The sequence below is a fragment of the Nycticebus coucang genome, chromosome 10 (assembly GCF_027406575.1).
Source record: "Nycticebus coucang isolate mNycCou1 chromosome 10, mNycCou1.pri, whole genome shotgun sequence".
In the NCBI taxonomy this organism is placed as follows: Eukaryota; Metazoa; Chordata; class Mammalia; order Primates; family Lorisidae; genus Nycticebus; species Nycticebus coucang.
This window is the reverse complement of record NC_069789.1, coordinates 3,726,031-3,742,973: the sequence shown is the minus strand read 5'-3', so window position 1 is coordinate 3,742,973 and position 16,943 is coordinate 3,726,031. Positions and strand designations below refer to the sequence as shown.

The window sequence follows — 16,943 nt, the reverse complement described above, 5'->3', positions numbered from 1 at the left end:
TTCCTTTCAACTCTACATTTGATAATATTCATTTTATAAATATGTGAAGAGAAGCTGGACTAACAACAAATGACTCTATAAATGAAAACTCTAGAATACATTTTTAAAAACTTACACAGTGAGAGCCTGAAAATGCCTGGTAGTCATAACGCCCCAAGTTTGGGTTTTGACTCTTCCAAATCCCTAGACGTGTGAAGGTGACATATTTCTGAGTCCCTTGAAAACTGGGCATCCTACTAGTACTTACAGAAGTGGTATTAAAATTAACAAGACGGTGTATGTACAGCACATAGCCTGGTGTCTGACCCATCATAAAGAAATAATAAATATTAGTTATTATAACTCTTTAAAGATGGTGTTTTAGGCTTTTCAAATCACTGCATACCACAAGATAATATATTGAGAGAGAATTGGGGATAAATTAGAAATATCATTACTGGGTGATGAGAAGTTCTGTTATTAAAACTCATACCACTTAGTTTAGGTATGCTTATTGTTTTCATTTTAGATAAAGATAAGACTTGATTTACTTTGGGATAAATTTAGAGATTGTCGTAATGAGTAAGTGCTTTATCCAAATATGGGCAATTATGGGCAACTACCCCAGAGCTAGGAGGGAATAGAGAGAACTAGAGCGGGTGGGGGTCAGTTAGGACTGGGGCAACAATAAGAAAGAAGAAAGCTGCAAAATAATGGTGTCTTTTCATAAATTTACCCCTTACTACTATAGCAGTAAAAATGCTACTACAGAGGCATTTATATTTTACTTAGGGTCCTAGAATAAGGTGACTGCTAAATCCAACAAAGCAAAAATTCAAGTGAGACAGGGCATGTAAATGTGCCTAAAGAGATTTAGCCAGATAGAGCTTCATCTGTTTTTGATGCAACAATAAGTCCAGAGATGAAATGGTCTAAAGCGAGGACAGCAGGTTCTTGATGGTGAGACGCAAAGCTCCTTCTTTGCTCCCTTATCATGTAACGCTCATATCTCATATGACCTCCCAGTCGCTACAAAAATGATTTATGTTCAGCCTTTCACATTCTAGGCATTCCTATCAGCCCTGTGAGGGAGAAGGAAATGTTAGAAGGGGATAGAATCAGTATAGGGACAGGAAACTTTATTCTAGAAAGCACTGAGCTCACACATACTCCATCAGCGGTGTGTAGGGCCACTCTAACTACAAGGGGGGCTGGAGAACCAAGCAATTTTTAAATAACCACATTGCTACCTTGAACAAAATGAAAGTCTGTTACTTAGGACAGTGGGTTCTATTATCTGTGGATGGCAAGAGACCACAGCTGTCAGCTAGAAGGCCTTAGCATAATTCAGGGCATGGAAGAGAGTCTCCCATGGCCGGCAGCCATTCCACTGCCATGGTCATTGTTGCTGAAGTATTGCATTTGAGTTCTTTTAGATGATCAATAGTATTGTCAGTTTGATTAAAATGAAACAGTACTAGCAGAACTTCCAAATATCCCAAACGTTGCAGTCTTCCCCTATTAATAATATTTCCAAATTAGCAACGTGGGGTTAATTGTATCAGTTATTAAGCAGTTGTCATAAGAGATTGATTTTTTTCCCAGTTATTTAAACCTTTTCTCCCTAGTGTGTTTCCTTTTTGTGGGTTAATTTTACAAAAAATACAAATTACTGGTTATCCCGTCTCACGTGTGGATTTTATAGTATTGTAACTGGACTCCGTGACAGAATATTTATTGCACTGTAGTTAAAGTTTCAATAGGCCGCATACTAATCTCAGGCTTACCAGACCTTCATGTCATTGTCCAAATTTTACATCTTAGAAGAGTTTAACCTCCCGGGGAAAAGTGCTGATACAATGAGGCAGCGTGGCCCCAGGCGGGAAGGATTTGTCCAGCACAGGCGTCCAGTCCAAGCAGGTGTTATTGCAATGGAAAAGTAAACTGAAAGGACAGGTCAGTGCTGGGCAGTGGACCAGCAGTGAGGAGATGGTCACAGCAGCAGAAAGAGGTCTGTGAGGAGATGGATGCACACATCCCAAATTATCAACTGACAATAACACAAAATTCACGGCACTTCAGGGGGTGGACTTACTATGTGGTTACAACTTCCAGATCTCACTGCAATCAGATGGGGCGGCAACCGCAGCTGGCAAACATCCCTGCCTGCAGGTGAGAGGGGCGGGTGGTAAAGCCACTGGCAGCTGACTGGCGATTCACATGGGGAAATAATGCACAGAGGTGGGGGTGGGAGTGGGAGGGAGGCATAAGAGGTGAGCATCCTTTCAGCTTTGAGACTTTACTTTTCCCGGTCTTCAGGCATCCTGCACTTTATCTCTGGCCTCTCTTCCCTCTTCATCTGGCTGATGGAAATAGAAGAACTGACATTCGATATTGCCTCCCCCCAATCTGGGCACGTGTGTCCTTTGTATTTGTCAGTGTTGCTGTAAAGAAGTACCTGATACGGGCTAATTGATAAAGAAAAGAGGTCTGTTTGGCTGAGGGTGCTGCAGGCAGCATCACAAGCCTGGCACCAGCTTCTGCATCTGGTGGGGGGCTCGGGCTGCTGCCTCTCACAACGGGGAGCAAGGAGGGAACAGACAGCCAGAGAGAGGAGGAGGTACCAGGCTCGCTTCAATAACCAGTTCTCCTGGGAACTCTTGAGCCTAGCCTCACTCATTACCATGAGGACATCCTTCCACTGGCCCCATCTCCACCCCTGGAGATCAGATTTCAACAGGAGGCATTTCCCTAACAACTGCAGTTCCTTTGTCACGGTGCTCTGCTTGGGGCTTTCTGAACTTATCTCCTTCCTTTATTTCCCACAAGTAAATATTAATAAGATGTGCCAGGGTATCACCAGTGTTCTTCATTTAATCCTCTGGGCCCAAACTACTGCCTGCCACATGGCAAATGCAAAATATAATTAATGAAAAGGTTTCCACAGTCTCAGATACCTTCGTCATAATTACGGTACCTTGGGGAGGAGTGTGTTTGAACATACAAAGCTAGGGGGTAATTAAGACTGTAAAATTTCAATGCCAGAAAGACCACTCGCTCACAGGACAGCAACAAAGCAGGCCATGTGTGGGCGGAGGGCATCAGGGAAAGAGTGAGGATTTGACCTTGTGCAAGGTCTTAACCTCCTAGAGCCCCAGTGTCTCTGAAAACGGGAGAAAATGGTGGTATTTCCCTTCTGGGTTAGTGTCAAGGTCCAATGTGTTGATGTGGATGAAACCCTCAGAGTCATGCTTGCTACAGAGTTAAGTGATCGCATTTTAAAATGCATATTTTGCTACGCTGTGTTATATATTCTAATTTAGATTTAAGGAAACGATCCAAGCGCCTTCAAGAGGTACACTATCAGTTCTAGAGCCCGTTTGCTTGGGTTTGAATTCCGCTGTACCAGTTACCAGCAGTGTCTCTTTGGAAAAGCAGGTTTACTTATCTTTAAAGTGGGGTAACAGCATCTATTTTTATTATCATCTGCTCTAAGGATTAAATCACTTAAGACGTGTGAAGTGTTTAGAACAGGGCCTGGCACCTGGAAGTTGTGCTTTTAGGTAAATGCTATGTAGCTGAAGACACTCAACCAGAGAGCTCAGAGGATAGGCCCTCAGCTGTTGTGAGGACATTTGCCAGAACATACCCAAGGAAGGAGGCCTTGCTATACTGTGAAACCGACCCAGGACCGACCTTGACTCACCCAACATTGTCATTTGACTCATGGTTTTCTTGTCTCTGCGTCCCCTTGAATGTGGTTAGTGATGATACCTGGAAGGCTCTGGAATACAGTTCTATTGCAGAATTATGCACTTGAATATTTTAAAGCAGATTTACTTATTGTGTAATGATTGCTAAAATTCATCATGAAAAAGTCATTATCTGATTAATTTGATTTCATTAAGGAACATGTAAACTTTCCCCAATAATAATAACAACAGTAGTACTATCATCCAATATCATTTAACTTCAATTTTATTTAAGTGCTTCCATATCGATATTTTCGCTTAGAACCATGCCGTTTATTTAGGCATTTGAGTTACCCAAGTAAAGTGCATAAAAAGTTGGCAGTTACTCTTTTGACTTTTAAAGTCTCCCTCTTCAGAAATTTTATGTTCCTGTGCTTCTGCCTTCTTTCTTTTTAAGACCGTAGTTTACTTTCCTTTTCTACAATGTGCCATTCTTATATATATTTTTTTCTTCTTTTTGCCTTAGCAGACTAATGGAGAAAGTTGTATGTGCTCTGGGAAAAAGGAGCAGAGCAGGGAAGGCCCTGAGCATAGGGAGTTGGGGGCATGGAGGGCAGGTTGTCCTATTAAATAGGGCATCAGGGCTGGGCGTGGTGGCTCGTGCCTGTAATCTTAGCATTCTGGGAGTCCGAGGTGGGTGGGTTGCTTGAGTTCGCAAGTTCGAGACCAGCCTGAGCAAAATGCGAGACCCCATCTTTACTACAAACAGAAAAACTGAGGCAAGAGCATTGCTTGAGCCCAAGAGTTGGAGGTTGCTGTGAGCTATGATGCCCCAGCACTCTACCCAGGGTGACAGTTTGAGACTTTGTCTCCAAATAAATAAATAAGTAAATAGGGCATCAGGGCAGGCTTTGTCCAGAAGGAGACATTTGAGCAGAGAGTTGAAGGATGTCACCGTACACAAGAAAGTTGACTCCAAACACATGTCAGCAAAGTTATAATTTATAGGAATGAAGAAATGAATAAATGAAACAAATTCATGAGTGAAGAACACATAAGCGGGTAAGGAGATGAAGGAACGTTCTGTGTGTGTGTTCTCGGGGAGCCAGGGACTGTGAGGATTGAAGCGGGAGTGGTAAAAGGGAACCAGTGCTGGGCTTGCTGCCCTGAAAGGAGCTTGGACATCTCTGCAGTCAGCAGGTGCGCGGGGGGCGGGAGCACTGTAGACCTGAAAGGGAGGCCAGCTGCATGACTCTTAGACGTTAAGGACCTAACCCAGCAGTTGCCATGGTGATGGTGGGAAAATGAAGCGATGATTGAGGTTCTAGGAAATAAAACCTTCAGTAACTGATGATTGAATCAGAGACAGGCAATGAAGGAGAGATAGTCTAGCTTAATTTATAGCTCACGTACTTGGGGTTAAAGAGGATGGTGGTGTCATTTCATAGTTTTTGGTATTACTTAGATATTACTTTCAGGATTGGATGTTTCTTTTCCTTCCAAGAGGATATGGGCTGATACAGACTTAGAGAGCAAAGGGGTGGAATTGAGCTGGCATATTTAGGTAAAGGCTGAGGCCACATGTGTAAGGATTAAATTTCTGGGCGGCATCTGTGGCTCAGTGAGTAGGGCGCCGGCCCCATATGCCGAGAGTGGCGGGTTCAAACCCAGCCCCGGCCAAACTGTAACAAAAAAAAAAATAGCCAGGCGTTGTGGCGGGCGCCTGTAGTCCCAGCTGCTCGGGAGGCTGAGGCAAGAGAATTGCGTAAGCCCAAGAGTTAGAGGTTGCTGTGAGCCGTGTGACGCCACGGCACTCTACTGAGGGTGGTACAGTGAGACTCTGTCTCTACAAAAAAAAAAAAAAAAAAAAAAGGATTAAATTTCTAGGGGGGCGCATGAAGAATGGGCACAGAGTATGGCCAAGGGTAGACCCAAGGACAAGTGTGGAGCATTAGAGAACAGAAACAGCAAAGGGAGGTTAGCAGGGAGCAGTCAGTGAGCCTGGAGGACTGATCAGGGAGCCAGGGGCTTAAGTTGTAACAGGTAGAGAAGGAGATATTTTATAAATCTCCATATAAATGTCACTGGTGTCCTTTTCCAGAGCTGCTTTAGTGACAGGCGGCATTGCCTGAAAGATGAGTATCCTGTGCTGGTGACTGAATGGGGGTAAAACAGAAGGGAAGTGTAATTTTTCCTTCATTGCTTGGGAGAGGAAAGAGAAAAGTTTGGCTGTGTCGAAAGGAGAATTATAGACACTTGTGAAGGTGGGGTTTTGTTTGCTGCCTTGTTCTCTTACTCTTTCAAGATGGGAGAGGCTGGAACATGATTATGAATTATAGGAAGTTAGCTGGACGGGGTGGTGCCTGTGGTTCAAGGAGTAGGGTGCCGGTCCCATATACTGGAGGTGGTGGGTTCAAACCCGGCCCAGCCAAAAACTGCAAAAAAAAAAAAAAAAAAAAGAAGTTAGCTGGATGTGAAAATATTAACAAACACAGACAACAACAGAGTGAGGTCTCAGAACAGATGGAAGGCAGCCTCGATTTTCTCTTCTGCACGTGGAGATAACAGAGCCTACTTTAGGGTTGTGAGAAATAAATGAGAAATTATATTCCCCTCTTTCTAGCAGAGCAACTGTGGGTACAGACTGAGGAAATACCAGGTCCCTCAGCCTCCTGCAGACCCACCTTGCCCTCTGCACTCAGTAGCTGTGTGTTGGACCAAAGGCCTCCACTCTGTGTTTACCCTGTATTCGTGATAATTAAAAAAGTATCAAATTAGTCGATTGCTAATTTTTTTGTATTACACGCCTATGATTTGGCTAAGTTTTTTTGTCACCGTAGCTTTCCTGGCTATGCCATTGATGCTATAAAACTTTACTAATTGTAACTCTCATCATCATGCGCAGAATGATCCTGCAGTATGTTAGAGCTGATGCACTAAAGTGTTGGTTACAGTAGTGGGAAAGACGGGAAATAAAAATGCCATAAACAGTGAGATGATCACAGAATCAGTAAAGCACAGGTAATTCCTCCCTGGACAGGAGCCCTTTCTTAGGAAGGGTTGGCATTATCACCCCATGTGCCAACATCAGGTGTCTCTTAAACTAAGAGCTGGCTGGCCAGGTACAGTGGCTCCTGCCTAGAATCCCAGAACTTTAGGAGGCCAAGGAAGGAGGATCGCTTAAGGCCAGGAGTTTGAAACCACCCTGGGCAGCATGGTGAGACATCAGGTCTACAAAAATAGAAAAAAGTAGCCAGGCATAGGTGCCCATAGGCAGGTGCCTGTAGTTTGAGCTATTCAGGAGGCCGAGGGAAGAGGATTGCTTGAACCCAGGAGTTCAAGGCTGAAGTGAGCTATGATGGGGCCACCATTCTCCAGTGGGGGTAGTAGAGTGAGACCCCCATGTTTTTTATTTATATTTTTTCTAATTTAGGGTTACTGTGAGGGTACAAACAGCTGGGTTGCAATATTTGTGTTTGTTAGGTAGAGTCCCTGTTGTAGTTACGGCAAAACCCCTCGCGTTGTGCCCATTAAGTGGGGACACACCAGTCCTGTCCCCTCCTCCCTCCTTTCCTATTTCTCCCTTCCCCCAACTTGAAGTGATTTGAGTTTTTCTCTTATGTGAGCGTGTATTAAATCATCTACTGGCTTCAAATTAGTACTGAAGACATTGGATATTTGCTTTTTCATTCCCATGATAAGAACAATGTGTTATAAATGAGGAGAGGGAGAGGGCTGCTTAACTATGGGTATATGGAAAATAAAATCTGCTCCTTTTTGGCTAAAAATATCACCTGCAGCTTTTCCCTGGTAAGCCCATGGACCATTTTTCTACTCTGCATCATGGATCTAAACATTTATACCATTCAAAACTCTTCTTGTTTATTTTTTGCTATTAATGTGGAAGCACTCTTTAATACATATGAGTGGTATTCTACGAAGACTTTTCAGGGGTTATATGTATGAAATCAAATTTTATGAGTATGCATCAATATTATGATAGCAAGCTCTCTTTAATGATTTCTGGCCTCTGTAAGTAGAGGTCAGCACAAGATATATAGGCCCACGCTGTCTGCCTTATTAACTTTAAGGAAAACACAATAAATTCAGTAATAATTCCTGTGAAATACAATTGTCACATGAAGTTGTTATTCATTTCTTAATCCAATAAAGTGAATTAGAGCGAAGTCTCTTCCATGTGGTATATATCAAAACTATTTGTCTGCCTGATGAAATCATTATTGTAAATCTGTCTGGGCCTGAATTCTTCTACCTTTATTTATTTATTTATTTACAATTTTTGGCTGGGGCCGGGTTTGAACCCACCACCTCCGGTATATGGGGCCGGCATCCTACTCCTTGAGCCACAGGCACCGCCCTCTTCCTACCTTTTTAGATAAACAAGGCTGTGAATTTGACTTAGTCCTTCAGATATGTAGTATTATCACATTAATATCTTTTGTCTCACGTATATTCTGATGGCTATTCATGAATTTTTCAAAGTGAACTTTGCACAATTTATGTTTTTGTATTTTACGTTATCGTCATTGCAGTAAGAATTCACGTAAGTTTATTTCCCTGCAGTGTTTTGTTTTAGTCCTTGAGTGGTTAGCAGTATGATAATGGAGGGTTAGGAATCTTCCCTGTTTTCGAATCTATGTCTGCCTCATGGCTGCAGGAAATTCTATGCGTATTAAAGCTTTTCGATTTTCAGTAGCCTTCAATATATCTTGCCATGTTTTGTCCATAGTAAGTGACAATTTTTAGTTTTTGAGTGTAGGTGTCTGTTCGTACATTCTTCTGTCTAACAGAACTAGGTTAGCTGTGAATATTGCATAGAGAGATTTCTGTTACTCCCTATTCTTTGGCACAAGGAGGGCACCAAATATGACAGAAAAAATAGTGACTCACAATGTCTGAGTTTTTTTTTTATCTCGGACAAGTCTGGGACTGAATCTGGGAAACACACCTCTTTCTCTTTGACAAAGTTCACAAAACCCAGCACTTTTGATTACCTTTAAACAAGCATTCAATAGGGTGGCGCCTGTGGCTCAAAGGGGTGGGGTGCCAGCCTTGTATAGCGGAGGTGGTGGGTTCAAACCCAGCCCCGGCCAAAAACTGCAAAAAAAAGCATTAAATAGCTGTCAAATAATTAATACAAATGAACTTTTCTGCAGCAATTAGTATTCCAGAAATAGCTCATTAAGTTGTATTCGCTTTTGGAAATCCTGCAACAACTATTTTAACAATCTGGTCAGTCATCACATCTCTAGCACCTTCAATGTAACACAAGGTCTCTTTAGGAGCCAGATAATGTTGTGATTTTGCACATAAAAACCATATGTGAGGCAATACTGAAACATCATAAAATACACTCCCCAGTAACTTTTGTCACAGTGTGAGTCTGTGGTGCTGAGATGGAGGAGTTGACACTCGCTCTTTTGCACTCCCGAGTCTGTGCTGTTATCCACTCACTGGAGGCCTACGACTTTCTCCTCCAAGAAGATTGATTTTGAATTTTTCAAACTGATTAATGTTTTCATTTGAATGGTAATGCTGACTTTGCGGAAGATGTGATCTTTTAATTAGCAGATGCTGAGATTAGCATTGGGATTGAGCAGTAATTAGCGTCTGTTCTTACAGTTTAAGAACATCTACTGAGTGCCACAGCAAATCGGGCAGCTGCGTTCCTGTACCCGGCTCCTTCGGTCGCCTTTATGAGAGAGGTGAAAAGTTATTAAAATACTTAATCACTGGGGTGTTTAAAACATTTTTAAAAAAATCAAGGATTCGCTTAAGAGAAAAATATTTGCAACTCCTGTATGCTATTTTTAGACTTTATGCTTATTATGGTTTTGCTTTCAAGGTTTACCCAAATATTTCATAATGGAAATTCAGAGTTATTTCTGTGAAAGGGCAGATTCTAATTTATATTTGTACATGTGTGTGTGCATTTCTCTAAGAGTCCAAAGTCGTGTTTCCACGGCGTGCTCTTGTCAGTGGCACCCACTCTATTCCTGAAACTGTTTTGAGGTTCAGTCTAAAATTGATGAACCCTGCTTATTTTGACAGTAGAGTGAAGAAGTTAGGAAAGGCTGAGTGAGTTCCACCAAAATTAGATTCAAACGATTACTGGGCTACCTACTAGTGCAAATTATTTAACAATTCAATTCCAAGTGCCCTCATGTGTCAGATGAGGATTATAGGAGAGATATTGGGAAGATTAAAACTGATATTTGACATAAAGCACACGGTCCATTTTAAATAATGAGTAACTCCAGTGGTTTAAAAGCTGTGCGTATTGAATAATATTCTTACACATGCCCTATATTTTAAAAATATAGAAAAATTATTTATTTTAGACAATTATTCAACATCTACAGAGTAACTAAACTTCTTTAAAATAAATGTATCTTAAATAAATGCTGTTGGACAGTGTCTGTTCTTTTGTTTCTGTTTTTTTTTTTTTAATGGTTTTTTACAACAAATGGATGGGGGAATCTCCAAGCACAAATGATGACATTTTCATACAAACTCAAGGCAGTTTGTCGAGTCATCCTCATTGGCCGTTATTTTTAGGGCTCTGAAAGTAGATGCTGGGGTGGTATTTTATGGAGATGCTGAACATGTGGTTCTCTGCTTAATGTATATTAAAGTTTAACATGACGAAACCTTAGCCATTAGTGTTTAAAGAGGAAATTATTGCTGATCCTAGTGCCTAGAGAGAGAGACTTGCTCCTTTATAAGAATTCCTTCTTCCCTATTGATGTCTATTAAAATAGCCCTAAAGTAAATGCATTCCCATTTGTTCCTGTGGATGTTCTGCTCCCAGGAGACAGCAAACAGAACACTTAAACTCGGAGTGCACAGAGAGACGCAATCTGAATCTCTCTCTCCTGCTTCCAGCTGCCCACTGAAAGACAAACTCCCAGAAACAGTAACAAAATGAGTCAAAGTCGATTTAGGAAAAAAAAAAAAAAAAGAAGCAGGAAATGTAATGTTATATTTCTATGAGAATTTAAGTGGTGCTCGAATATAATGAAATTTTAACATGAAGAGAAAATATAATAGGATTTTCTTGGGGTGTATCGCTTTCATTTGAAATAGGTAAAACAAAATATGGCATTGAAGTAGGAGCCTTGTTGCTTTAGAATTAGAAAATAGGACATGGATTCTTGGGAAAGAACGGGCTGTTGTAGTTAATCAACCCAAATGTCTGTTTACTTGAGTGCATTTAGTTCACTATCAAACGATAATAAAGCCCTTGCTGAACAATCGACTCACACACACACACACACACAAAAATAATAAATAAATAAAAGAAGGAAAGAAAAATGATAATAAGGGCATTGATTATTCGGCAACCCGTTCAGTTTTCAGACCTACCTAATTGGAGTTATCTCAGCCCATTTGTGATGCTTTAATAGAATACTTGAGCCTGGATGATTTATAAATAAGAGAAATGCATTTCACAGTTCTGGAGGCTGGGAAGTTCAAGATCAAGGCAAAAGAAGGTTTGTGTCTGGTGAGGGCCATTCTCTGCTTCCACAGTGGTGCTCAGGGCCAGGTCCTAGCACCGCAGAAGCCCTGTATTCTTCCTGGAAGAAGGTGGGAGGGCAGAAGGAGCCTGACTGTTTCCCTCAAGACCTTTTATAAAGGTCCTAATCCCATCAGGAGGGTGGTGCCCTTAGGACTTAATCACCTCCTACGGGGCCCACCTCTGGATATTACACTGTCACCTTGGATCTTAGGTTCAAGGTCTGCATTCTGGGGAGACACATAGGTTCACTACCTAACATGAGTGTTTTCCAAATGCTATTGCGGGATTTCCTTATCTGCTCATCTCCAAGAAGGACATTCTATTTCACAGGTTTAGCATAAAGAAAGTTCTTACCTTTCTTTCAAATGAAGTAAAACATACACATCAGGTCTTTTATCTGTATTTCTTTTTCTTCTTCTTTTTTGTTTACTCATTTAATGCTGACATAAAATTTAATTGGATAGGTGTCAGTTCTATTTACAAACTCCATTTTTAAAGGAAATTTTTTAGAAAGTTCAATGGTGGGCGACACCTGTGGCTAAAGGAGTAGGACGCCGGCCCCGTATACCGGAGGTGGCAGGTTCAAACCCAGCCCCGGCCAAAAAATAAATAAAAGATAGGGCAGCGCCTGTGCCTCAAAGGGGTAGGACGCCAGCCACAGATGCTGGAGGTGGCAGGTTCAAACCCGGCACTGGAAAAAAACTGCAAAAAAATAAAAAATAAATAAATAAAATAAAATAAAGTTCGATGGTATGTAGAACCATATACTGTTGTTATTTTGGGTTTAGTCTCATGGGTTGTCAGTAGGATTTCCACAAATGCTTATTCCTTCCTTAATAGGTGCTACAAGTTCCAATTATTTTATGTGTTCACTTGTTTAATGCTAAGTGTCATGAAGGGTGCATCTAATTTATCTTGTTCACTATAATCTTATGCCTAGTGTTAGGGACATAGTACATTTTTGATACATATTTGCTGAATGAAATGAAAGGTTTGTTGAGGCCAACGTATAGGCAGGATTTTAGTGGTTACTCTATCTAGGCGTAATATAGTAAAATATCTACTGATATTAAATCTAGGAATAATGCATAAGGTCAGACAATTTAAGTTTGTGAACTTGTCCTAGAAAAAAGTGCTACTATCCTTGTGGTCACCTTTGAAGTGCTCTCCTTGGGACACTGTGCCCTGAGGCCAGTACCCACTCTACCCTTCAAAGCAATTATTTTTATTAGATCATAACTGTGTACATTACTGCATTGATGGGGCATAATGTGCTGATTTTATATACAATTTGGAATGCTTACATCAAACTGGTTGATGTAGCTGTCACCTCACTTATATAAGTGTTGTGTTAAGACATTTTATACTCTCCTCTAAATAGATTTGACCTGTACCCTTGCAATATGCACCATAGGTGAGGTCTCACCGATTGCCAACCCTCTCCCCATTCAAAGAAATTTTGGCCAAGGGGAGGACTACAACGGTGACCATAGGATGAGTTCCCTAACTAACTTCATTGTCTGACCCTCATATGATTCTTCCATAATAAAAATCTCTTGTGCATAAATACATGCATTTACTGTTTGGACTTTATAAGAATTATTTAAATCATAGACATTATGCTTTATATTCATTTATTTATTTGTTTGTTTGTTTTTAAGTTTTCCAATATTTTATTAGGGAATTTTTCAAACATACAGTGCAGTTGAAAGAATTATACAGTGATCACCCATGCACCCACCAGATACATTTTATAATTTTTTTCTTCTTCACATGCAGGGAATTTGTTCATGAGGAGGCCACAGGTTTTTGCCCCCATCACAATGACCCAGATTCCTGTAGGGTGTGTTATAGATGGAGAAGACATTTCTTCAGGCCTCTGCTCGGAGCATACCCTTTACACACATTTTTAGATGAAAAAACATGTTCATATGATTTTAACATTCTCATATATGTAAAACATGCTGTGCAGATTTACAGCAAAGGTATGAATCTTTTGTAATTGTGAGGAAACATCGGAATAATCTAATAAATGATCTAATGGCGCTTATGTTGTATAAATGACCAAAGGCAACTCATGCTGTGCCTTGTGTAAATAGGAACAGTAATAACTTAGATCTGAGGTGAACAACAAGCTAGGGATGGTTCAGTAAGGATGAGAAAGATGTTTGTGTTCACTTTCGTACACAGGGTACAAGTTCTGAAAGAGGCTACATGGTTCAACATAGATTCCAGAAGGTTTGGAATGATAGACAGAGGGTTTTTGATTTCATTGTGAAATCGGACACCAGGTAGATTCTTGAATTAGGCACCAAGGCATTGAACCTGCTTTCATCAATAACCTATGTTAGGCACATTAATCTATACGTTGCTTGGAGATTTTTTTTTTTTTTGTAGAGACGGAGGATCACTGTACCGCCCTCGGTAGAGTGCCGTGGCGTCACACGGCTCACAGCAACCTCCAACTCTTGGGCTTACGCGATTCTCTTGCCTCAGCCTCCCGAGCAGCTGGGACTACAGGCGCCCGCCACAACGCCCAGCTATTTTTTTGTTGCAGTTTGGCAGGAGCTGGGTTTGAACCCGCCACCCTCGGCATATGGGGCCAGCGCCCCACTCACTGAGCCACAGGCGCTGTCCGCTTGGAGATGTTTTTAAAGACTGCATATTTTTAGGCCTGATATGGTAAAGAAAACGTTTTCAAGTTATTCTTTCCATATTTAATTTTTATGAAATTTGTAAGTTACTTAAAAACAAAATCTGCAGTTGGCCTTGTAAGTGGTCTCTCCTGCATCCACAGCCTTCACATCCTTTATTAACCTGAACCCTTCTGAGATTTTAGTGTCGTGATACTTTTCACTTGTTGACAGAGTAATGTGTGTATTTTTTTTTTTTTTTTTTACCTGTGAACACAAATGCATCATCAGAGACACTATTGGGTCTCATTCTGCACATAAGTTGAATTTTGTGTTGCATTATTCTGTGTAACAATGTCCTGTTTCGTATAAGTCCATTTTATATTTTAGAGCACATCTACACATTAAAAATGTTAACTCTGCTGCAATATTTGGCATGATATGGATATCAGAAAATATCTGGTCATGTAACTCCCTGTTTAACTCCTTTCTTTGCATTACTCTTAAATGGTTAATACAACCAGACCTCATATATTTTGGGCACCATTCATCCTTCCAGCTCCCTCTCACGTCACCCCTTTCATGGCCAGCTGTACTCCACCACCAGGGATCGTTGCCTCACTTGTGGCTCTTTCCTGATTGAGAATCCTGTATTCACACAAACTTTCATCGTTATCTAGAGCCCTATCTCTCAGCTCAGCCCTCTGTCGAAGGCAGCAACTTATTTATTTATTTATTTTTGAGATAGAGTCTTACTATGTCACCCTGGGTAGAATGCCATGGGGTCACAGCTCACAGCAACCTCAAACTCTTGGGCTCAATCCTCTTGCCTCAGCCTCCCAAGTAGCTCGGACTACAGGTGCCCACCGTAATGCCCAGGTATTTTTTTCATTGCAGTTGTCATTGTTGTTTAGCTGGCCCGGGCCAGGTTCAAACCTGTCACCCTTGGTGTATGTGGTTGGTGCCATAACTACTGTGCTATGGGTGCCAAGCTGCAGAAACTTATTCAAAAATTAATTTCCTTGGTTATCTGCTTAATATCTGACTCCCTGTGCCAACTGCAACTTCAGTGAAGATGGAGACTGTGTCTGCCTTGTTGCACTGTTATATATCAATTGCCATGCAGAGAACCAGGCATGTAGTTGGCCTTTGGTAAATACTTGTTAAATGAGATGAATGAAAGTCTTCCGGAATGATTGAGTTGTGCTTCAGCATTTTTTAAACACATAGGGGTGTTAACTGCCACAGGGAAGACTGTTAACTATTGGAGGGCTTCTGCAATTTTTTTTTATTCTATTATATCATATGTTGATTTGTATTTGAATCAAAGGCTCTTTACACTGTTTTAAACATTAAATCTCCTATCATTATGTAAGCTTATAATTAGAATGAATGTCTGAAACCCCAGGAAAAACCAGGGTCTGGATATATCTGTTCAATCCAAGAGTTGCATGCATTTTTCATGAACGTTAGAACTAGCAGTGCGGAAAATACATAGAAATTCCCAGTGCACAAATTTTCATTACCTGAAGGCCATTGGCTAACAGTTTACTCTTAACAGTTTAGGGATATGTTCTTATTTGTTGGGTAAATAGAATATATATGAGGATTCATTTTTGCATACCGCCATTCTCTTCATACTTCATAAACACATTCTTTCATTTTACTATTAAGGAATATATGGATGTTAGAATTTAATTTATGTTAGCAAACAATTATTTCTTATATGCAAGGCGCTGCTCAGAGTGTGTACCAGTCCAGCATAGTTTCTGGTGTTAGCAGTTTATTCGGAAACTGGTGAGGAAATAGGGCAAATTCTATAGGCCATCTACAAAGAGCTGTAGTACCAGGGAGGAGGAGCAATTAATTTCAACTAGGGGATCAGGTGATATTAGACGTCAGCGTCTAACGATGAGTAAGATTCCATATGCTTCAGGTAGAGATCAAACTGTTTGCTTTTTTGCTGGAAGATCTTAGTTAGAAACCACAGCCTGGAGCTGCTGCCAAATGGTTTTTCAAATACTTCTCCCCTAGAGTTAAATTTATCCAGAGAGAGAGGGAGTAAGAGAGAGAGGGAGGGAAGAGAGGAGAAGTGGGTCTTGTGTGAACTGTGACTTTTTACACTTCTCTGTTGCTAAGTTCAAGAATGTAAACATCAAAGAGATTCTGGGAGTCCTACCCACCCTGTAATTTCTGTTTCTTTCATAGGTGGCAGTGACTAAGGAATGAAAAGATGGTCTGATAATATTTTTCTCTTGGCTGGCTCAGCACCTGTGGCTCAAGCGGCTAAGGAGCTAGCCACATGCACTAGAGCTGGAGGGTTTGAATCCAGCCCGGCCTGCCAAACAACAATGACGGCTGCAACCAAAAAATAGCTGGGCATTGTGGTGGGCGCCTGTAGTCCCAGCTACGTGGGAGGTGGAGGCAGGAGAATTGGTTAAGCTCAGGAGTTGGAGGTTGCTGTGAGCTGTGATGCCACAGCACTCTACCCAGGGCAACAGCTTGTGGCTCTGTCTCAAAAAATGTTTTTTTTTTTTTTTTTTCTCTTGGGAGTAGAAGTTTCTACATGAGAGAGGGACTTAAGGTTCCCTCCAACAGTATATGAAAACCAAAGTTTTTAATTATACACACTTATGATAGTTAAAAAAGTCTTTTCCGTTCTAAAATTGGCTTTTCTTTAAAGTCGTCAGTTTATTTTCAAGGAAAACTAATATCCATTATAGTCCTGCTCCATCAAAGATGTTTAAAGGGAAGTTATGTTTGTATCAGTGGAAATCTTTGGCAAATAATATTAAAAGGATGTTATGTCTGATTTGCGAATGGAACCCAAGGTTGATTTTCCTGCTGTCATCACAAAGTAAGTTAAAGGGTACTATTTGACTTTGCAATCTAATAAAGCTAACCACACTATTAGGAGTGATTTAAATTCAATTTTGGTTTACTACTAAAAATATTATAATGAAATACTACCTGTGGACTTAACAAATATTTCTTCTCCATACCGAAGGCAATTTTAAATGCAGTTCATTGATTGAATGCAAAGACATCTACCTGACTTTCCCAATTGTCATATAGAGCAAATATTTGTAGGTTATGGAC

The 16,943-nt window shown here is 40.8% G+C and overlaps 1 protein-coding gene and 1 non-coding gene across 8 annotated transcripts in view; one reads left to right on the top strand and one right to left on the bottom strand.

Annotated features, from left to right (window-relative positions):
• The window catches only part of ADGRL3 (adhesion G protein-coupled receptor L3), a 784,489-nt gene that overhangs the window by 26,938 nt on the left and 740,608 nt on the right, over window positions 1–16,943 (top strand). The gene's annotated exons all lie outside the window — the stretch shown is intronic.
• LOC128598021 (small nucleolar RNA SNORA11) lies at window positions 12,983–13,108 on the bottom strand. Its single transcript, XR_008383542.1, has one exon. It is a non-coding gene; the product is annotated as a small nucleolar RNA SNORA11 (small nucleolar RNA).